The sequence below is a fragment of the Protopterus annectens genome, chromosome 2.part1 (genome assembly GCF_019279795.1).
Source record: "Protopterus annectens isolate FY-2018-M chromosome 2.part1, PAN1.0, whole genome shotgun sequence".
Classification (NCBI taxonomy): Eukaryota; Metazoa; Chordata; order Ceratodontiformes; family Protopteridae; genus Protopterus; species Protopterus annectens.
The window spans coordinates 1,950,976,370-1,950,999,564 of NC_056729.1; the positions used below are offsets into that span (position 1 = coordinate 1,950,976,370).

Here is a 23,195-nt window from a genome sequence, read left to right on the forward strand (position 1 = left end):
TATATATATATATATATATATATATATATATATATATATATATATATATATATATATATATATATATATATATAAAATCAAAGGTATATAATTAACAGGAAGTAAAGTTCTGAAATGGATCTTATCAGAGTCTAGAAAATGCAATCCACCAATGCAGACTACTGAGGAGATTCAACTGTACGAGTCTTGCAGCGGAGACTAAAAAACTTAACTTTCTATGACAGCCCTTACATTTCCCCTGATGGGAGTGGCTTAATCAATTAGAGAGATGTAAAGAAGGGGATCCTGAGCTCCAGAAAGTTGCCAGTGTGGACTTGAGCTTGCAAAGAACCCATATGCCACTGAAGCAGTAATGATCAACTGTAAATATGCTCTAGCAGTCCAACATCCATTTATTTTTCAAGATGGCAAGACCATGTTGTACTAAGCCTCTCGCTCACCTGTTAATTTTTCATAAACATCCAGAATGGTTCCACTAACTCTTAAAGAGCCTGTGATTCTCCCTGTACTAAAAGTTACCAAAAAGCAGCAAACAACTTTTCATGTCTTGCTAACTCATGACCACTGCCTAATTTGATAAAGGGTGTACACTCAGCTGGTTGAACATAATGCAAAGTGTTTCTTCTGTCTCATGTCTAATGGATTCAGACAGAAATGTAATACCCTAATGACCATTTGCAGCCTTACAGATGCCATTTACTCCAATGTATAAAAAAGTCTGTTACCAGCAGTTGTGTGTGGGTATTTCAAAAGGATAACTAAATCCATCAACCATAGTTGCTCTAAGCAAGAAAAAGGCCATTGTTTAGCTGAAGGCCATGGGTCATTACTTAGCTAAGTAAAATAAACTTGGAAGCTTTCTAGGTCAGTTATCTCAGAGATACGTTTACAATGGGGTCCTAGGGTTCCACACTGAGACACACTATGAATTTTTCACAGCACTCCTTGTCAGGCTTAAGACTGTCACAACCTTTACACCCGTTTATTAAGCCATTTACTTTTCCAGCCACCTATGTAGCACCTTAAAAAGATCACAGGAATGGAGGCTCCCATTTGAGAGAGAATTACTTGTCTGAATTTTGGTGGAAGTCAGCCAATGCCAGAGGGTCTCCTAGGCTATCATATTTAGAGATAAGGGACTAATTTGTTGAGAATATTTCCCAACTCTTGTGCAAACGTGATCCGGACTACCTTTGTGTGCTTCTTATGAACTAGCTAAAGATGCACTTATGCTGCCTGAGTGTGTAGATTATGACAACACTTTTCCACCTTTAGCACCTATTACTATCCCTGTGTTCCATGCAGAGTTGTTCCCATGATGAAAACCCACTCCCTTCCATCCACTGAGAGAGGAAAGCAGATTATAGCTACATAGTCTCTCCTGCGCATCCATCCTTCAGTTCCAGACTGCTATTTGAACATAAAGCTGTGAACAGTACAGACATAAGTGCCCTACCAGGCTAGTCTACACCTAATAAATCACATTTTAAGGAATAAAATAAAATTGACATTAAGTCCAGAGTAGTCAGGTGAATGAAACAACCTCCTGACAAAGGATCTTGATTATGATCCACATTGCTGAGGCTTGTGTCTGGTAACGTCCTTCAAACATCTTGAACAGCATACTGGTATCATTCCACATAACAGTATTCAGCTTCATCTATTACTGCCACCAGTTCTCTTGCCAACTTACTTTGTAATCCATGAAAACAAAAGCATGTTTGCATAGTGGATGTATCAAGGTAATGCGCAAACAAAATAAAGCTACAGAATAAACTATACATACTGAATCGTGTCTCTCACTGATAGACTACTCAATTTCAGGGGAAGATATTCTGAGATGCAAATCAGAGGTAGAAAGAGCATACTTCTTAAATGCTACAATTTCAGCTATGATTTTGCCCCTCACTTACCCTTGCTGCTGCTGAATTTACTGAAGTTCCTTGTGTGCATTTAATCTATGTAAATCCTTAACTGACTGTATGTTAATTTGTACTACTAATCTACACTACTGTGTTGGTATTTTAACGTCTTGTCAATTGTTTCTGCATAAAATTGTTTAATCGTTCATGATCTGAACTTTGTAGCTGTGGAGCTTTTCACCCCAGACCTATGCTGAAAATGGGTTTTTGACCAAGTCGGACTTTCCCCATCACCAAATGTCAATAAATAAATAAATAAAATAAAGTCAAACCTGTTTATGGAAGCATACATTCACTATTACTAACTAGATATGGTCTAGTATAGAAATTGCTCCTCTGCCATGATTTTTACAGGCTAGTGCTACGATTTTAATGCTAGGAGGCTGGCTGGTATGATGACGTGCATCTGCTGTATAAGGTAGCAATTATCAGAATGTACATGGGTGTGTATAAATTTAGTAGTTAAAAACGAGGGGCTGACAATACATTTCACAGCAAAGGAAAAACAGCAAGTTAATGAAGCAACTTTTAAAGTGCTGCTTAATTCTACTGATGATACAGTTTTAAGGGAAAAATAAATTATGTAAAAATGAGGCAGTAATGATCAAGTGTAAAAATGTTCTAGCAATCCTACATCCGTCTTTTCTCAAGATGGCAAGATCATGTTGTACAAAGCCTGTCGCTCACCTCTGTTATTTTTTTATAAACATCCATAATGGCTCCACTAATTCTTTAAGAGACTATGATTCTTCCTGTACTAAAAGTTACCAAAAAGAAGCAAACAACTTTGCATGTCTTGCCAACTTATGGCCACTGCCTAATTTGCTAAAGCATGACATGCACACTGCCTTAAAGAACAGTCTCCTCATATTTATGGTTATGATTATGCAACTTGTCACACATCAGCTGCATAGCAGAAGCTAAATGTATACAGGTGTACGACACTGAAAAATCTCTCTGTCTGAGATGAATGTTACAACATAACAAAACTGCTGTTCAAAGAAAGAAATCATAGCAGTACCCTAGCAGAACCAACATCTCTAAACAGACATCTGTGAACATATCCTATTTTTGTGGTGAAAAATGTCTGTTCTGAAAGTGAAAAATGAGGAGTCCGTGGGGAAAAATCTAGAGATCCAAGGTGTTCAGCTGAAGTACAAAGTACAATAATCTAAAACAATCAGATATGGTCAAGTAAACTCCAGTATCAGCTTTATGCTCTTTGTATAGAACTGATTCCCTTTCAAGCTACTTGTACTACAGTGCAGTAAAAATACAACAGTTTCTGAAAGGGCAGATAACCTTAGCTGTGTCTCATACCTCAATACTATTACTGCATAATCTGATGCATTAGCACTGGAGACACAACAGCAGATTCCTCAGTAACAGTTTATAAGGACGAAACTTAAGTGCTACAATTCAAACAAGTAGCATGTGTGAATGCTAGGATGTATCTCCTTAGCACTTGAGCATCTAAAAGAAAAATATACTCATCAAAAATATCAGGAAAAAACTCTGAAAGAATCATCCTCTATTTTCAGATCAAGCACTTCGATAACAGCCTTTGTTCAAAGCAGTGCTGTTTCAAGTCACAAAAAATGCAATACAGTTTTTTCTAAGCCTCATAGGAAAAGAAAAATCAAAGAGTTTGTCTTCAAAGTCTTAGAACTCTTAGCAGCAGAAAATTGTTTCCTTTATCAAGCTCTCTTCTGTCACTGGCATGACCTTTCTCTGCTATACAGTCTCAGCAGTTTTCCAATCTATTACCCATGTCATTCAAAGTTGCAAAACATATCAGTAAAGAGTTGTAAAATCAGTAGCATGCATTAGGTTTATGGCACCCAAACCAACTTGAAATCACAGAAATTGAGAAAGTGACCACTAATTATATTACCAGTGAAAACTCAGTTAAGTTGTACAATAAATGCACATGCAACCACATACTACAACGGCCATTCCCCCTGTAATAAAAATATCAGTCAGCTGCAATGCAGCAATGACAAATGACTTACTACAAAAGACTGACTAGTTCAAGCTTTTTAGAGTGTTACACAGGACTGATGATATGCATTTTTACACATTGCGTGTGTGTGGTTGGGAGTACTCCATACACAAGATTTTTTTTTTTGTTATACAAGTGCATATATAGCAACAGGGGCCACTGAGTCAATCAACCATGAGAACAGATTCTCTGGTAGGTTGAGCTGTGTCCTAATCAATAAAATTTATAGTTGATCCTGTATGTTTTTTTACAGGAACAAACTGTTACCAGCATCTTTACTTCAGGGGTTTATTTCAACAACCTAGGTTGGAAGTGAGGAGCCAATACTGCACAACCACCAAACAACGTAAATGTAACTCAACACCTCTCATGTAGCATTATGCTCCCATATCAAATACCATGGGACAGCAGTACCTAACCTCAACAAACACCTTCACACAAATTTACAAGTTATGTAACTCACCATAACTAGGCATCTTTGTTGTCCATTTTCATTCTTCCTCAACACACGTGTTTGGATTCAATCCTTGGATACGACTTGGCCGTTTACTCTAGACTTTGGATTAAAATCTTGAGCTCCTCCCTCTACCCATAATGTTTCAGTCCATCCCCAATACCTCAGATAAAGTTTGTTGCCATAAGGACCCTATAGCTAGGCAGAAACAGGGATAGATGAAAGAAAAAAAGGGCTCAAACTCAGAAAAGTTCCAACAGTCCAACAGGTTTCTCCAGAAAAATTCTAGGATGGGGGATGGATGGGAGGGAAGTTGAGGAAGAATGAAAATGGACAACAATGATGCCTAGCTATGGTGAGTGCATAACTTTTAAATCTGATGTTGTCCTTTTCATTCTTCAACACATGGGACATAGCCCCCAGCTACACTGACCTTGGGTGGTCCTCATGGAAGGATATTCCACAGTAGTGCCGAACCAAAGGCGGCCCTACTTCTGGATACAAGATTCAATTTGTAATGAGTAACAAAAATGAGGACTGGACCATGTGGCCGCTGTACAAATATTACCAAAAGATGATCTTGACCAAAAAAAGCAGATGAAGTAGCCATGGATCTAGCTGATTGACCTTTGGGTGGTTTAGGTAAGGAAATGCCTTACTGAGAATAGTAAGAAGAAGAAATCCAAGAAATATAAACCAGTGATCAATTTAGCTAAAGTAACTTTAGAAACTGGGCAATCCAGTCTTTTCGGTGAAAAGGAAACAAATAAATGATCTGACTTTCTGATTTGCTCTGCCCTGTGTAGATAAAAACTTAATTGTCTGTGCACATCAAGGAGATGTAGCATGTATTTTCATTTGCTGGAAATTTTTGGAAAGAAGATCAGCAGATGAATGGATTGGTTAATGTTACTTTCAAAACCCAGTTTTGGTATAAAAAAAAAAAAAAAAAAAAAAAAAAAAAAAGGGTTTGTTCATAAAGTATCCCTATCTTTATGGAAAATAATGTAAGGGGTTTTTAAAGAAAGAGCCTGGAGTTTAACTACCCAGAAAACTGTTTTCCAAGAAAGAACTTTTTGGTCATTTTTTTGCTGAAGCCTAAAAAAGTTTCCGATTTAAAATTTATAGCACAACAGTCAGGTCCCAGGGAGATGAAGGATCCTTTACTAGTGGGCAAGGGAGAAAAATGCCTTTTAGAAACACACTGCATAACTTGGAAGAAGCTAAGGAATAATTTTTTGTCTCCTGTATGAAAACTGGAAATGGATGCTAACTGCAGTTCGATGGTAGAAAAGCTAGTGCCTTCTTTAAAAAGAACAGCTAAAAATTCAAGTACAGCAGAAACCTAAGCAGAAAACAGGTCTAAATAATTTTTCAAAGCCCAAAAGGAGAAGCTTTCCCACTTGCGCTTATAAACCTTCTTGGCAGAGTCTTTTTGCGAGAATAAAATTATGGTACGCAATGGGGACGAAAGCCTGGGCTGTCTAAACATTATTGGAAGTGGAGAAACCATGCAGTTAGCTTGAGGGCCTACACACTGGGATGAATAATTCCTGAGGGGTGTCAGAGAAGATCTGGAAATGGTTCCAGTATCCATGGAGGACAGCAAATGTGAAACCACAGAAGTGGAACCATACCTGCTGCAGCCAGGAGGGGACAATGAGGATGACTGAGCTCTTCAACCAGTTTGCTTTCTGTAGAAACTTGGGAATCAAAGGAAATGTGGGGTAAGCATAAAGGAGACTGGAGATCCAAATGTGGACTAGAATCTCTCCTGTTGCCTCCCCCTGAGGGGGGAATCAGTGAAAAATACCTGCAACACGCTGTGTGAGGGAGGGCAAAGAAATGGCAGCAAAGTCAGCCCCATAAAAAAAATTTCTTCCATCACAGACTGTTTGAGAGACCACTCGTGCGGTATCAAAATGGACCTGCTTAATTTTCTGCTAACATGTTGGTTTTCCCCTGTATGTACACTGCAACCAAGGAGATCGCCCATTCCCACACTCTCATGGCCTCTCTGCAGAGATGGTAAAATAGAGTTCCTTCTTGTTTTCTGATGTACTGGACAACAGACACGTTTGTCTGTTTGAACTACAATAATCCCTAGAGGAAGAGCATCTTGAAATGCTTGCAACATTAACAAGACCGCTCTCATTTCTAGTACCCTAATATACAGATTGGTCTCTTGGGGGGACCATGTGCCCTGCACCATCCTTCCCAGGAAATGACCCCACCCCAACAGGGAGGTGTCCATAGTCACTATTGCCATTGGGGGTGGTAAAACAAAAGATTGGCCTAGATGAATGTTGTCCCACTGAATCCATCAGTTAATGTGTCATTTGCAAACTGGAGTAAGTGTGACTGGAAAGGATAGGGGTTGTCAAAGAATAAGCCATTGAACAACTAGAGTGCATTGAAGAACACAAAGTATCATGCTAAGAGAAGCAATACAATGGTTGCTGCCATGGATCCTAGCATTTGAAGAACTAACCTGTCTGAAGGAGATCAATGGGAGATAATCTGATGGCCCTTGGACCTCAGCGTCGATTTGCTACAAACTGGTAAGTGATGCTACTTGCATTGGTGTGTTCAGATATGCCCCAATTAACTCTAGGCTTTAAAGTTGTGTCAAGTTTGATTTGGCATGCTTTATAGTTATCCCTAGTGACTGGCAAATCTGGAGGAAATAGTCCCCAGAATGTTGAAGGAGATGCTTGGAGGGGGCAGTGAGAAGCCAGTCGTCCAGATATGTAAACACTCGGAATCCTTTGAGTCTCAGGTGAGCAGCCACGACTGCCATGCATTTGGTAAACATCCTGGGGGGCTGTGGTGAGTCCAAAGGCAGGACTCTGAATTGGTAATGACTGGTTCCCAGCCAAAAGCACAAATGTCTTCTGGATTGCCTGTTTATTTTGATGTGATAGTATGCATCCTGAAGATCTATGGAGCACATCCAATCATCCTTGGGAAGAAATGGCAGAATGGACTGAACCATGACCATTCATAACTTTGACTTTTTTATGTACAGACTCAATTTGTTCAAATCCAGAATTGGTTCAGGTCCTCCATCTTTTTGGGCACTAAAAAGAAGTTCCGAATCCTATTTGGTCTGGTGGGACCTCTTGCAAGACTCCTGCCTAGCAGCTTTTGAATTTCTTGTGCTGCTGATTTATTCTGACTGGGTGGAACATCGGCAAGCTTTTTCCTTTTGTAAACAGGAAGTTAGAAAAATGGAATGGAATTACTTCTGGATATTATTCTTAGCATCCAGGAATCTTATGTTATATTTGCCCAGGTGCAAGGATAGTCATCCCCCAACTGACTCCAGTGTTGGACAGCTGGGCAGCAATCCAAAAGCGCTAAAGGGTCTGTCCAGAAAGGAATCACAGAAACCCTGATTTTGCGGGCCTCCTCTGCCTCTAGGGAGATGTCTATCACTGGAACTTCCTCCTCTGCCTCTGGAGTTGTTCCCATGTAGATCTTGTAAAAGTCCCAGAGATTTTCGGAACCACATTTTCTTACCACATCTTGGAATCTTGGAAAAGGTTCGTTGACGGGTAGAAAACTTGATTCCCATGGCAGAGAGAGTCTTTCCTTCTTGCTCGCTGCAGGTAAGCATCCCTTTTACCAATGGACCAAATAAGGATGTGCCATCGAAGGAGGCATTGATAAAGAACATCTTAAAAAGCTCCACAAAGTTACACAGATGCATCCAGGCATGTCTCCTTATGGCAATGCCTAAACCAGCAGTTTGTGAGGTGCCTTCAGTTTTGTAAGAGATCAGCCTAGGGTTGGTAATTGACAAAAGAGTGGCCAGTTGATAGATAGAGGATTTCAAAAGAACATTCTAACAGCTCCTTGGTCAAATCTCTCTGTAGCTTTGTGAAATGTGTCATGTAATCAAGAGACCTCAACGCGAAGGTCGCCGAGACAAAGACTTGCTTTTCAAATCTGTCCAGGGCCCTTGACTACCAGTTTTTGGGGGGGGGGGGTGGATAAAAAAAAACTCTGTTATGCTAGCGATTTCTTAGCGGCTGCCACCAACCCCCCATAGCATCTACTGGGACTCCTTTGCTCCACAGGGGTCCATCCTTGGGAGGAGGTAAAAATTTATCAGGTCTTTTTAGAATGGCCTTGACTGTATCCGGCTCCTTCCATGTCTGGAGGGAAACTAAATCGAGGAGTTCATCTGCTGGACTGATTAACCATACCTCTCAACCTCTCAACTGTACAGATTTTCCCAGAAAGTCCAGATTTTTGTCTCGTATTTCTTGTCCTTTTTTCATAAAATTGTGTTTTTCTGGCAAATTAATGGCGAATCTTTAAAGAGTGAAGTTAGAAAATAATGACAGACATTTGAGCTTCAGACTTCGCACCCTTCAGAAAATTCATGCTAATGTACAACCTAAGTTTGTAAGAGGAGTATTTAAAAATTGTCCCTTTTTTTGGTCTGAAGAGAGAGAAAAAGCCCTTTCCACGACCTCAAAGGCAGACTGACCTGAAAAAGTCACGACCAGCAGTACCGGAGCCGAGGCTTACAGTGCAGGCAGATCACAACTCCTGTCAGATCAGTGTCTTGAGGATGAAACCAGACCAAAACTGTCCAGGGCAAAGTCTCCAAGGGGCAGGGATAGATCCTATAAAACTGGTCAATCCCAGTCCCAAAGATCTGGCACCAAGACTTCAGCACCAGGACCTGTTGCGATCCAACGGTATCACAGCAGAACTAGTTAGGGATGCCATCGGAGTGGAAGAAGAGATCTTCTGATCAGACTCTGGACCTCTCAGAGCTTTCAGATCCTGGGGCTCTGAAACAGTGGGATTGATTGGAGAAGGAGAAAGAATAGTAAGAGATGTAGGTGGAAGGCTCATGGATCCAATACGGTACAGAGCTGGTATGACCCCCATCTAGATCGGAGCACTGAGAAATGTTTGCATCTCATCCACGTCTGACAAACTTCTGGAGGATGTGGTGGACTGTGGCCTTGAACGTTTCCTTGGGGTCTGTAAAATGGAGAATGTAGGAGTAATTGGATATCTGGTGCGTGACCTCTAAGAAATGCCAGGCTTTATATCCAAGGATCTGCAATCCGAGACAGGCATTGTAGGACTAGCAGATATAAGAATCAGGTCTGGAGGTTTTGGCTCCAATGATTTCTGATCTGAAGATAGGGCCTTTGGATCAGATAATGTCAAATATGAGGATTTTTTTTTATCTTAATCAGTGGCAGCAACAAAGTCCTAGAGGACTTCGCCAGGGAGTGATTTCTGTGCTCCAATGGAGCAGACTTTGAAGATATAGCAGGGGTTTGAGCCCCAGAAGAAGTTGCAGCAGGAAGAAGTAGGTCTTTCAGAATTAACTTGTTGCGGTCAGTCAGAACCCATGGAGTAAATGTAGAACAAATTCTGCACCTCTTGGGGCATCTGAGTTTGGAATTTAGCTAGTAGAAAGTAAGCTTTTTTTTTTTTTAAAGCAAGTAAAGAAGAAAGGGAGAATTACCAGCTTTGGTAATTAAGAAAATATACCCTGCTTAAAGGGTAAAAGTGGAAAATACCACATAGGAGGGGAAAAAAAAACAACGCTGTTGCTTATACTAAGAGGAAGGATAGAAAAGAAACCAAGAAGAAAATTCCAGTAAATATATAAAAACTTACAAAAATGTCACTCATTTCTTGCTTGAGAGAAGGAACCTGCATCTGAGCACAATGGCAGCAAACGAGATGTGAGGTATTGAGGATGGACTGAGGCATTATGGGTAGAGAGTGGAGTTCAAGAGTTGGATCCAAAGTCTAGAATATGTAGCTGAGTAGGATCCAAGGACTGGATCCAAACCCACATGTTGAGGAAGAATGAAAAGGATATCAGATCCGGTGGTTACTCATCTCTCATATAGGAATGCTTGGTCATGGCTGGGCTGCCATGGCAGCTACATAAGAAACAGACACCTTTCCAGGCACCACTATACAGCTGTGTATGCATATCCAAACAAAGAGATAGTTCTCATCCCTCCCATCAATGTATATTCATTGTAGCAGAGCTGTAAAATGCTATACATATCCTACCCAAAGGCAGTAAAAATCTTTCTTTCAGGAAAAATCTTTCTTTCAGGATTATTTGATTTTCCTATTTTTCCTACACTAAAGACCAAAGCTCATTTCACACACTACTCAATGGGACTACAAAGTGCAATCCTGAGCCTTCCTTGATAAACACGTCTGACTAATAACCACATTTCATAAACCCAATTTCCAAATTTAAAACTGTTTTCATCTGAGAAAATAATGTTGTAGTCCTAAATCTCTTACCTTCACAATTAAGAACATTTTAAACTAATCAATATATATTTTTATTCTATACTCTGCTCCAAGAAAAAAGATGAAATACAGGTTACTTACTATGCAGTTGAAAAGGCAGACCATTTGTAACCTAACCACTTCAATTCCCACTACTTGCTGTCACATTCCACACCGGATTGCAGGGCAAATTGTGGAGTGAATTTAGGGTTACCCAGCTATTAGTCTATATCGTATGAATCAGACTGATTTTGTTTTCGTTTTATTTTTTTTTAGCCATGGAAACAAAAATGTCTGCTTATGAGAGGAAAAGGAAACAAACAAGCTGTCGACATCCGACCTTTTTGCTAAACCCGATTTAAATTTCTGAATGAAATGGAAAGACCACACAGCTGAAGCAGAGCTGACAAAGTATGATTTAATTGGGCCTATAATGCTTTGTTTATATAATATGAAATAGGACTGAAAACCTGCTGTAAAATTAGTGCGCTTCATTTCACTCCATAAATGGCAAGGCAAATTCCTCATTAGTATTAATCCATGATGCATATGTGACAACCTTTAATCAAGTTAAAAAAAAAAAAGTAACTTGATTTTGTCAGAAAAAAAATTACACTCATGTCAACATTTACCTAAATTTATTATTACCGTTCTTGTTCAAATTATTATTTCTGTCCGAGTCCAGGGAATGACAGTGGCACAACCAGATGTCAGACTGCTATGTAAAGGTTTCTGTCCAAGTCCAGGGAATGACAGCAGCACAACCAGATGTCGGACCGCTGTGGAAAGGTACCGCAGAGTCTGCAGAGCCAGAAAACTCCATCTGGCAAGCAACATAAATTATTACTGAAAATACATTTTGTCTCTTACTAACAATGTCAATGCAATGTGCAAAAGCTGAAAAGGCTGTCAGTAAGGTTAAAACTACAGACAGCCTTAAATGGATAATAGCACTGCTTATGATGCTAAAGCATGCTATTAAACAGATGATTACAAATCAAGACAAGGCGCAATGTCTTGAGAGCAATGGAGCACGGCACTCAATTAATGATAATTTTTTCCCTTTGGTTACCACGACTGAACTGTGGGCATTACCTTCAGCTGCAATATGCATACTCTAACACGAGAAGCCTGGAACTGTATTTCAGACTACATAGCTTAGTGTTTTCATCAGTAATCCATTATTCCACCTCCTTAAAGAAAAGGACCGCATCACCTTGCTAAGGACAAATCTGAAATCTGTTCATACTAGTAATCACATGCAAACTCCCAGTACCATCAACACATATTTCTCAAAATATGGACACGTGACACTTAAGACTTTTCAAGCCATTCTGTGCAACAGTGTCATTTAAATTCCACAGTAAATTCATGAGGTAATTTTACTATTTCTATTTGCAAAATAATACAACTGCACTCTTACACATATGAAACAGGAAGTCCATGAAGACTCAATCCAATGCGTTTTTCTGATAACTAATATGGAAAATTACTTTTCTCTCGAACTGGTGAATTAAAGGTTAGTGCAAAGCTCCTAGTCCTACTGACCCCGGTACTTCTTGCAACATTTAATTTATCAGCTTAGTGTTATACTTTAATTGCTTTTACTGCCATAAATACACACAGTGAAAATTGCATTATAACTGGACTACATCAATTTTCGATCCAAGTCCAATTACAACTTCCCAAAATTAAGCAGACTACACGTACGGATATTAATCCACTGTAATTAGAATGATTTATTGCATGTACAGTAAATTTTCAACAGCACTTTTACACCACACAGAGTAATAATCATTCACCTTATTGTCTCACAGATGACCTTTATACATTCAGTTAATGATTTTCTATGGTATTATTCCATTTGCTTAACCATATAGTCCGATTTAAGCAAGAAGCAAATGAGCAAGCCCTGTGCAATACTAAGTATATTTTCTTCTACACTGAAGCCAATATTTTTTTTCAATATTTAAAGCTCATTTATGCTTTGTCCCCCTTCCAAATGTGTCTCATTTTAACCTTTACTAAAGATAGCAAGCCTACCGCTGAAATAACACAATTTCTTTTTTCTGTATTTTTACCTGGAAGATTAACCCAACCTTATCAAGATATAAGTAACAGAATATCAGTAGTCAAGGTGATCACTGATACACACAATCAAACTCTCACATGTACACACACCTCGCTACCCTTTAATACCACGAATAGAGTGACACATGACCTGTGACATCATCAGCACAAGTTAACCTCCTTGACTGCTTATGACAAAGGTAACAAATCCATATATATTCAGATGGGCCAATACAGTGTTCCACAGACATTTAACTGTTATATATCACTCATTGTTAACAAAATAAAAATAAAATTAGTAAAAGACAAGACATATACTTTACTAATCTATAATAAATTCAGTCTTGTACAAGGTAGTGCAAAAATGTGGTTAAAACAAAATCTAAGCTCCACTAGTGGTATTGTGTGACACTGATGGTAGCAGTAAACATTCAGTTAGGATCACCGCAGCAGCAAAATGTAATAAATACAGGAATTAAATAGAAGTGGACTAAGTACAGTTTTGTACCTACCATAAATGTAGATGTCCGATAGGTATGCAACTGCAGTCCTTACATATGGGTTGTCCTGCCTCAGGCAGCCTTTGGTCGGCCGGATTCCAAAGTCTGGGTCCGGCGTCGGCTGATGTCGCCCTTTCCCCGACGTCAGAGCGCCTGGGGGTATAAAAGCATCAACCGACGCCATCTTCTTCAGTGTTTCTTGCCCCAGATGCCAGGTGCCCTCTAAGGAAGGCTAAATTTTGAAAATAGAGAAAAAATTCCAGACAAGTACAATAACATACAAATAAACCATAAAAGATTACCCCAGGTAGCTAAAATGAGGGGTAGAAACCCAAAGGAATACCACAGAGGGGTAGGTGGGAGGGAAAACCTGACTGCAGTTGCATACCTATCGGACATCTACATTTATGGTAGGTACAAAACTGTACTATGTCCTTCAAGGATGCAACTGCAGTCCTTACATATGGGTTGAATACCATAGCCAACCTGGGGGTGGTAGGCACTAAGACAAAGATGGTGTAGCTAAAATGCCCTGCAGGACTGCAGAAGCAAACCCTGCTCTGGATCTGGAATATAAAGGCAGGTTGTAATGTTTGGAAAATGTATGCACGGAGCTCCATGTAGCAGCTTCTAAAATGTCCTTTGTTGCCACTCCTCTTAAAAAGGCTGTGGAGGTGGCTGTAGCTCTGGTGGAATGTGGCCTGATGTCAGATCGCACAGCTTTTCCATGAAAAGAGTAGCAGAATCGAATGCAATTTCCAGTCCATTTAGAAATTGTCTGTTTGGAAATTGCTTTTCCCTGCAATCCAGCAGCGTAAGCTACAAAAAGCTGGTCAGATTTTCTAAAAATCTTTGTTCTGTCCAAGTAGTAGTGCAACTGTCTGTGTATGTCCAAGGTGTGCAGAAGTCTCTCACCTTTATTTTGAGGATTGGGAAAGAAGGTAGGCAGGTGAATAGCTTGATTCAGGGACACCCTGGATACCACCTTTGGCATGAATGACGGACTGGTTCTCAAAGAAACTCTGTCCTGGTGAAAAATGAGAAATGGTTGTATTGCCATAAGGGCCTATAGCTCAGAGACTCTTCTTGCTGAGGTTACTGCCAGAAGGAAGGCTGTCTTCCAAGACAGAAATTGCAACTCTGAAGATGCTGCTGGTTCAAAGGGAGAAAGAGTTAATTTTTCCAGCATGAAGTTGAGGTCCCATGCAGGCACTGGTGGTTTCCTTGGAGGGTTGATGTTCTTTATACCTCTTAGAAACTGTCTTAGCAATGGGTGAGAAAATACAGGCGGATCAGTGTTATATTTGGCAGATATTGCTGAAGCATGTATTTTTATGGAAGAACATGAAAGGCCATTGTGGAGCATTTCAGCCAAGAATTCCAGGATCTGTGGAATGCTCATCACCGATGGGTCTTGACCCTTTTTGCTGTTCCAGATAAGAAATCTCTTCCATTTTGCTGAGTATGTTTTTCTAGTGGAAGGTCTGCGCGCCTCCAGGATGATATCTTTTACCCTTTTGGAAAGTGTATCTTGAGTAATAGTCATGGAATCTTCCAAGCTGTCAGCTTCAATGTTTTCAAGTTGGGGTGTAGTGTCCTGTAATTGTGCTGTGTCAGAAGCAGTGGCCATTGAGGAAGGAGCCACGGATTGCTGTGTGTCAAGCTCCGAGGAAGGAGCCACGGATTGCTGTGTGTCAAGCTCCGTAGGAGTGGGTACCAGTGTTGTCTTGGCCAGTCTGGAGCTATCAGTATGACTTTCGGTTGCTCTGTCTTGATCTTTAGTAACACCTTGGTCATCAAAGGTAGAGGTGGGAAGGCATATAGTGTTAGAGAGTTCCAACTGAAGGAGAGAGCGTCCACCGTCCATGCTTGAGGATGGTATGCCCTTGTACAAAACTTTTTCAGATGGTGATTGAAGTGGGAGGCAAAAAGATCTATATCCGGCCTTCCCCATGCTTGAGCTATTTGTACAAAAATGTCTGGATGCAACATCCATTCGTGTGGATCCATGATGTTTCTGCTTAGGCTGTCCGCCAGAACATTGCCCTTCCCTGGTACAAGCTGGGATTGCAGCTCTATTTTCAGTTGTAGGGAAATATCCCAGAGATTCACTGCCAGTCTGCAAAGAGGGTAGGAATGGGTACCTCCTTGCTTGTTTATGTACCACATAACTGTGGTATTGTCTGTCTTTATTAGTAGATGGCCCTGATGCATGAACTTTTCGAAGGCCTTGATTGCATGTATCACTGCCAGCATTTCTTTTTGGTTGATATGCAGGTGCTTTTCTTTTTGTGTCCATTGTCCTTGAATGCATCTGCCCTCCATGTGCGCCCCCCATCCATGGTCTGAGGCGTCTGTTGTTATGGTTTGACTTGTATGAGGCTTGCTGAAAGGCAGACCTTTGTTTATTTGGCTTGCTTGAGCCCACCACAGAAATTCCTTTTGAAGGCATGGAATGAGTGGGATCAATGTTTCCAGGCTGTGGCTGTGCTGAGACCATAGACTTTTTAGATACCATTGTAGTTTTCTCATATGCAGCCTTGCATGCGGAATCAGAAGAATGCAAGATGCCATGAAACCCAGGGCCTGCAGGATTTTCTTTGCAGTCATCTGGGTGTGTGTTGCCAATCTTCTGAAGTATTCTGGTAATTGTTTTTCTTTTGTCAGAAACGCCATCTGGGTGTTTGTGTCCAGTGTGGCACCCAGGAAAGGTATTTGTTGGGATGATACGAGACTTGATTTCTGAATATTGACTGTGTATCCCAAGGCCTGCAGTAGGTGAATGGCATAGTCCAAGATTTTTAACAAGGCTTGTTGGCTGTCCACTTGTATAAGGCAGTCATCCAGGTAAGGGTATATTTGTATCCCCTGAAGTCTGCAATGTGCAATTACTGATGTCAGGCATTTCGTGAACACTCTGGGCGCAGTAGATAAGCCGAAGGGCAATGCTGAGAATTGATAATGCTCTGAGCCTGCAAGAAATCTGAGGTATCTTCTGCAACTTTGTCTGATTGGGACACGCAGGTATGCCTCCTTGAGGTCGAGAGTTACCAGCCAAGACCCCTTGCCCAGCATGAGAAGGAGTTGCTGTAAAGTCAGCATTTTGAATTTTGGCACAATAAGGTAAGTATTCAGTGCGGACAAGTCCAGAATGGGTCTCCATTGGTTTTCTTTTCTTGGAACAAGGAACAGTCTTGAATAAAATCCTTGTCCTTGTTCTGCAGAAGGAACCTTTTCTATTGCTCTTATTTGAAGTAGGTTTGTTATTTGTTTGAGTGCCTCTGCCCTTTGATTTGGTGGCAGGTTTGGCCTGCCATGTCTTGTTGGCAGTGTATGAACATGGAATCTGTATCCTTTGTCTATTATCTCCAGTATCCATTTGTCCTTTGTAATATTGTGCCAATTTTGTGAGAATAAAGATAATTTTCCGCCCAAAGGTGCTTCTAATTGAGCCCTGGATGGCGGAGTCAAAGTCAAGTCATTGAGATTGTCCTGGCGGAGCAGTGGAAGGTCCTGCCCCACCTCTCTGGTTCGGAGGCTGCCACTGACGTCCTCTGTAGGAGCCTCGAGTTTGCCCTCTACCTCTGCCATGCCTGTTTTTGCCTCTTTGAAATTTGTCTGTGTCAGGAAAGGACCAATGCTTAGAAGGCCAATTCCTGCTGAATCTTGGAGGCTGTACCTGGAGGAAATCTTTGACTGTTTGCACTGATTTTGCCTTTTCCTCTATTTTCTTTAAAACCTCTTGTGCAGTAGCACCAAATAGCTTATGTTTCTCTAGTGGTGCGTCCAAAAGCTTAATTTTCACATGGTCTGGCAATGTTTGTTCCTTTAACCAAGCATGTCTGCGTATGACCGCACCTGTCATTGCTGCTCTACATGAAGCTTCCAATGCATCATATCCACACTGAAGGAAATGGCTGCTAACCTGCTTAGTATTATGAACCAATTCCTGTAACCCCTTTCTATCTAGTGGTTCAGGGGAAGCCAGTTTCTTTTGCAAGTCATCCAACGTGTATTCCTGATACTGAATCATATGAAATTGACAATTTAATGCTCGCATAGAAAGGGTGGAAGATGTATATACTTTCTTGCCCCACCTTTCTAAAGCCCTAGAATCTCTTTCCGAAGGGAGTGGGTTCTTAGCAGTAGTGGAGGAAACCCCTTTAGGCCCCTGAGAAATAGTTTCAGGGTCAGCAGTATGGCCCTTGAACAGAAATTGATGTGTGTCTGGGACCCTGTAGTACCTGTCTGGCTTGACAGGAGCAGGGGGGAGGGAGTAAGGGGAGACACTAGATTCTAAGTACACATCATCTAAAACATTTAAAACTGGAGGAATAGCTAAGGATCTACGCTGAGGTAGCTTTAAAAATTCCCTTAACCTTTTCCTAGAATCTGAGTATTCTTGGCCTTGCCATTTGAAGTGTTCCCTCATAGGAAAACTCCTCAGGAGGAGAAGCAGAGGGAATAGATTCCTCCGCATCAGAATCCTCGTAGGCCGGGAAGGCCTCCTCCTAGTAGTCTGAATGTGCAGAGTCACCTGAGGCCTCATCGGAGGACTGGGAGTCTACCTGCTCAACCCTAGGTCTCTTGTCCGAAGGCGGCTGAGAGCTTCTATCTGGATGAGGCTGTGAACCCCTAATTAAGGAAATAAGGTCCTCAGCTAAACTTAAAATTTGAGAACCAGAAGTGGATCCCAGAGAAACAGATCTTGGAGGGACAGACTTAGCCTGTTTGGCAGCCTTAGCACGTGTGTAGGCCTTAATGGACATAGACATTGGAGGCCTGGCAGCCCCACGTGCTGGAGTAGTCTTATCCACAGAAAAGGTGTCAGAAATATCCTGGGCTACGGTCTCAGAGGGGAGAACAGAAACCGGCACCGAGCTGGCCTCCGGTACCGAAGTAACCGGTGGAGCGGTGTCGTCGGTCTGTAGCGGTTGCGAAACCGGCTCAGAAGAGACAGAGACACTCGCGGTAGGCCTAAGCGTGGTGTCGGTCGAGACCGCGGAGGTCGGTCCTTATCCTTCCGTTTTTTAGGTAAATGTGCTGTCGGAAGCTCCGACGGCATGATATAACAGAAATCTTCCCCAAAATAATCCTGTGCAAACTCTGACCGACGCCTAAGAGTGCGTTTATTGAAAGAGGCACAAGCTGCACAGGCGGAGACGTTGTGTTCTGGGCCTAGGCAGGGTAGGCAGTAAGAGTGAAAATCCTTACGTGGTATTTGTTTCCCACAAGTTAAACAATTAACATTTTCACTTTTATCTGACATCGGCTGAGGCAAGAAAAGGTCCCCAGCGGGGTACTTAGCTTTTTTGAAGACTTCAGTAGCTGAAAACACAGGAGCTGGTCGACCGGCACTTGCGAACTGCTTCTGCTTCGGGCGCCACGCGGCAAGAAAGACTGGAGAAGATGGTGTCGGCTGATGCTTTTATACCCCAGGCGCTCTGACGTCGGGGAAAGGGTGACATCAGCCGACGCCGGACCCAGACTTTGGAATCCGGCCGACCGAAGGGCTGCCTGAGGCAGGACAACCCATATGTAAGGACTGCAGTTGCAGCCTTGAAGGACATCTACCCAGTTGTGCCAACTCCCACAGCTTTTCATATGCCCCAGTGTGGGCTGACTTGACCACGGTACAGGGAAAAATGCATAGACACCTCATCAGCCCCAGCCATCAGTACTAATTTTTTGTTACAGAAGACATGCGAATATTCCCAGTGAAGGAAAGAACCTCCCTTATTCTGTGCTCTACAAGACTAATATTTCAGAGGGGAAACTGCAAATGCAGCTTCTGTGGATCTGAGATGGGGGACTGTATGAGAGGTACTGCTCCGCACAGTATGCTTCTCTGAGGCAAAAAAAAAAAAGAGCAGGAGGAAGGGCAACACAAAGTAGTACAAGTGGAAAAAATGGGTGAAAAGAGCAGACACATTCCTCATTGTAACCTTAAAGAATATGAGAAAAAGGGAGGAAGAAAGTGAGAAGGCACAGAAAATGATTCTACTTACACACCTACCATCAACAGGGAGTCTACTGTACCATGTTCTTTGTAGGGATCTCTACTGCAGTCCAATTCCCCACATATGGGAAGACTCTCAAAGCAATGTAAGCAGCAGCAGCAAACTGGCTGAAAAGCAGTAGTGAAAGAATTTAGTTCCCTCCCCATGGCTTCAAAGAGATTATGGTAGGCTTCGAAGGACAGCCATACCAAAATCTACCCTTATCTAGGCTTGAGTATCCAGTCTATGAAATTCACAGAAGGGTGAAGGAAGCCTCACAAATACTTTGAGTAAAGGCATTTTATGAGAAGGCTGCTAAAGTGGCAACCACTTTCATACAGTAGGCACCGACATGCACCTGCAAGGATTTGTTACACCTTTAATAACAGAATACACTGCATTCGGCTAACTACTTAGATGCTGCTTGTTTGGGGACTGCTCTATCCTGTTTCCCCCCGGGTTGGGGGGGGGGTAAAAAAACAAATATAAACATTCTGTTTGTCCAGATTCTTCAGTTCTGTTCACAGAGTGAGCTGCCTGCAGATATCCCAACAGGTGCAAAATTCCATCGTGTTTTCAAGTTTGGGGAATCTGGAAAAATATGAATGAGTGAGAAAAATTTCGATGACTTCTTTTGAAATGAATGAATGAATGAATGAATGAATGAATGGGCTGATTTTTCTTATGCTGTCCCTTGTTGAACAGGATAAAAAGGTCTGTGCACATGAAAGCCTGTAATTATGAAAGTCTCTCAGATGAAGAGACAGAGCAGTCAGATATTTGAAAGAAGCAGATGCTACTGTCTTCAAAGCTATCCAGTGGGAGTTTCTCTTAAAACAAAGCTGAAGTCCTTAGGGGGTGTGATTACCCTCCTCAAAGGACAAATATTTAGTACCCTCCAAAAAGAAATGTTCCATAGTAGTCCAATTTGCAAGAGATGAAACAACAGGAAGGCAGGCTAAAACTGCAGACATACTTTCTTTGTAGGAATACGAAAGCTCTGCTAAAACAAAATCTGATAGATATGATTACACAAAGTGCTGCCAACCACAGACAAACCAATGGAGGTGGAGTCCTGGTGGCTGTTATTTTGCATCAAATAAATTCCTCAACTTAGTCAAATACTTTCTTGTACTATGTTATCTGGATTCCTTCATAAGTTTTAGCATGCATTTGGAAAATAGATGCTTGAGAAGAATAATCATATCATCTCTGCAGGAATCCTGAGCCTCTGGATATTTGGATTTATCGGAGAATTAAAGGTTACCAGTTGAGGCAAAGGGCTTGAAGACTCCCTCCCCTAGTTGCATCAGAAAAGAAAAAAAATGTGTCTTTAATCAGAAAAGAAGCCAGAAGAATCACTTCTGGTCACTCCTCCCCTTCTTTCTGCAGATCCCTTGGCAGCAAAGGCAAAGAAGTGTAGACAAAGGAACATGTCTGGGAGTCGGAGAATAGGAAGCTCAAAATTGTCAATTGATTGCTTCCTGTACCCAAGGTATAGGGATTACACCTCCTGACAACTCAATTAGCCTACTGTCCAACTCTGGAGCAAGTCACTTAACCAGACCGTGTTCCCTGGTCACCCTTTAAAACAGACACTTGTGCCCATTGGACTTACCCAGTTAGCAAACGTATAAAAACATGACTTTTGGCCAATGCTCCTCTGAAGATGTCTGCAACCATCCAAGATCTGAAGTGACACAAAACGCCATGACAGACATCTATGACTGATGGGCAAGTCCCAGCATTGTGCATAGGGATAGTCAACATTTATTTATATACCACATGGCTGCAGTGCTATCTATGGAGAGATGCAGTACTCCTAACTTCTAGGTTGATATGCGGGCTCTGAGGGCTTGAATCACTGCCAACATTTCCTTGATACTAATATTTTTTCTCTCTCCACTGTCTGGGATTTTTAAGTGGCATGCACATTTAAATTTTGGCTTTTCAAAGAATACTGAAAAGATCTCCACATTTGCCTTGACCTGTGATGGTCACCAGACAAACTACTAAATACATGGGTTCACCGATAGCACCTTCTCTAAGAGGTAAGAATGCTGCTCTCATAGGTCGTTTAGGTATTACTGGATTTTGCCAATGTCATGTGACCAAGGGGACCATTAATACAGTGAAATCCCATATTACAAGGCCATAAGAAAATCCCTTCCTGAAATACTTCTCTTCTCGGAGACAGGAGCGGCCTTAGGTCAACTGGTGCCCTAGGCAAAAGGGCTCTACAGTGTCCCCCCACACCACTCGGTGCCCCCATCCTGGTCTACCTACACCAAATAAATACTGGAAAAGTGACCCTGCTACAGTGGTGCCCTAGGTGGCCACCTAGTTGGCCTATGCCTAAGGCCGGCTATGCTCGGAGACTACTTTGGAATTCTACATAGTTATCGATGCATTTGCTCTTATTTATTGTAATTTGTTTTGCTGAAATTTGTTTTGCTTTATATTTGTTTTATGTTAAATTTGCTTTTATTTTGGAATACTAAATGCAATGGTTTAGGACAAGTTAGCAAATATTTCAGTTCACTTCTCTGCTCTGAGTGCAAAGAGGTTAAGGCTAGGTGATTTGTGGGAGGAGCTGAGAAATAGCACTTATTATCAAAGGTAAGCAGAAATGGTTTTAATCTTTTGGAGCTCTCTCTGATGGTGTTGTGACATTAAGTTTCCCACTGACCCACCCTTTATCTGCTGAGCTATTAAACTCTGTGGCTCTTGAATGGGCACCTACTTTTTATGCACTTGAGTTTGGAAGCTCCTCCTAGTCTCATCTTACCTGATTACACTTGTAAGCAAAGCACTAGAAGTTCAAAGTAGGAAGGGCCCTCCCTTTAGACTGTTAAAACTTCAGTTACCTTCTATTTCAAACGTTCCTATTATATGATGCATGCTGCAACAAACAGAAAATCACAAACACTTAGGTAAGACTCCCAGTCACTGGTAATCTTCCTTTGACGAATTTACATCTATTAAAGGGCTACAGGACAATGATAGTATTGTGATTAGACAGGCAGATAAGGGGGGGGGGTGCAATTGTGGTTTTAGACCACGTTATGTACTCGAATACTATGAAGAATATGCTGAATGATGTTGACACATTCTATGCTCAATAATTTATCATTAGATAGATTAATTAAGAATGTGCATGCAGAATTATATGACTTATTATTGTGTGGTGTGATAGATGATGAACTATATAAATATTTGTTGGTTGATTCACCATTGGTTCCTTCATTTAGAGGACTCCCCAAGATCCACAAAACTTTGGTTTGCCCACCAATGAGACCCATTGTTTCTGGTGGGAGGTGGCTTATGGAGCCTGCATCCATATATAATGAGAAACATCTTAGACCGATAGTCAATGATACGATAACTATACTTAAGGATACACAACAGTTTTTGGAGGATTATGGTGCATATCTTTCTGCACACAATACAACTGATGATGAGTTGTTAGTCACAACAGATGTGGTATCCTTGTTTACTACCATACCTAATGATGTAGGGATGGAATATCTAAGGTTAGACCTTATCGAGAAAGGAGTCCACAGTGATCTGGTTATTAAAATCAGTATGCTACTTGATTTGGTACTTAATAATAATGTATTCATGTATAATGACATCTATTACTTACAAAGAAAAGGGGTTGCAATGGGCACCCCTTGTGCCAACTCGTATGCCAACCTTGTGTTGGCATACTGGGAGAATACATATGTCACATCCAACATGAACTATGCTAACATCAAGTTCTACAGGCGTTTTGTGGACAATGTGTTTTTTGTATGGGATGGGACTATGGATGGGTTAACTGAATTTATTGAATATATAAATGGTACGACCAATTTCTTGAGTTTTGAACATAAATGCTCTAATGATGTGATTGATTTCCTAGATGTACAGATATCAAAGAGAAGTGGGGTGATGCATTCAGAAATATACAGG

At 41.3% G+C, this 23,195-nt stretch overlaps 1 protein-coding gene across 4 annotated transcripts in view; it reads right to left on the minus strand.

Annotated features, from left to right (window-relative positions):
• PRIM2 (DNA primase subunit 2) overlaps window positions 1-23,195 on the minus strand; it is a 2,362,887-nt gene that overhangs the window by 1,986,411 nt on the left and 353,281 nt on the right. The window lies entirely within an intron of this gene.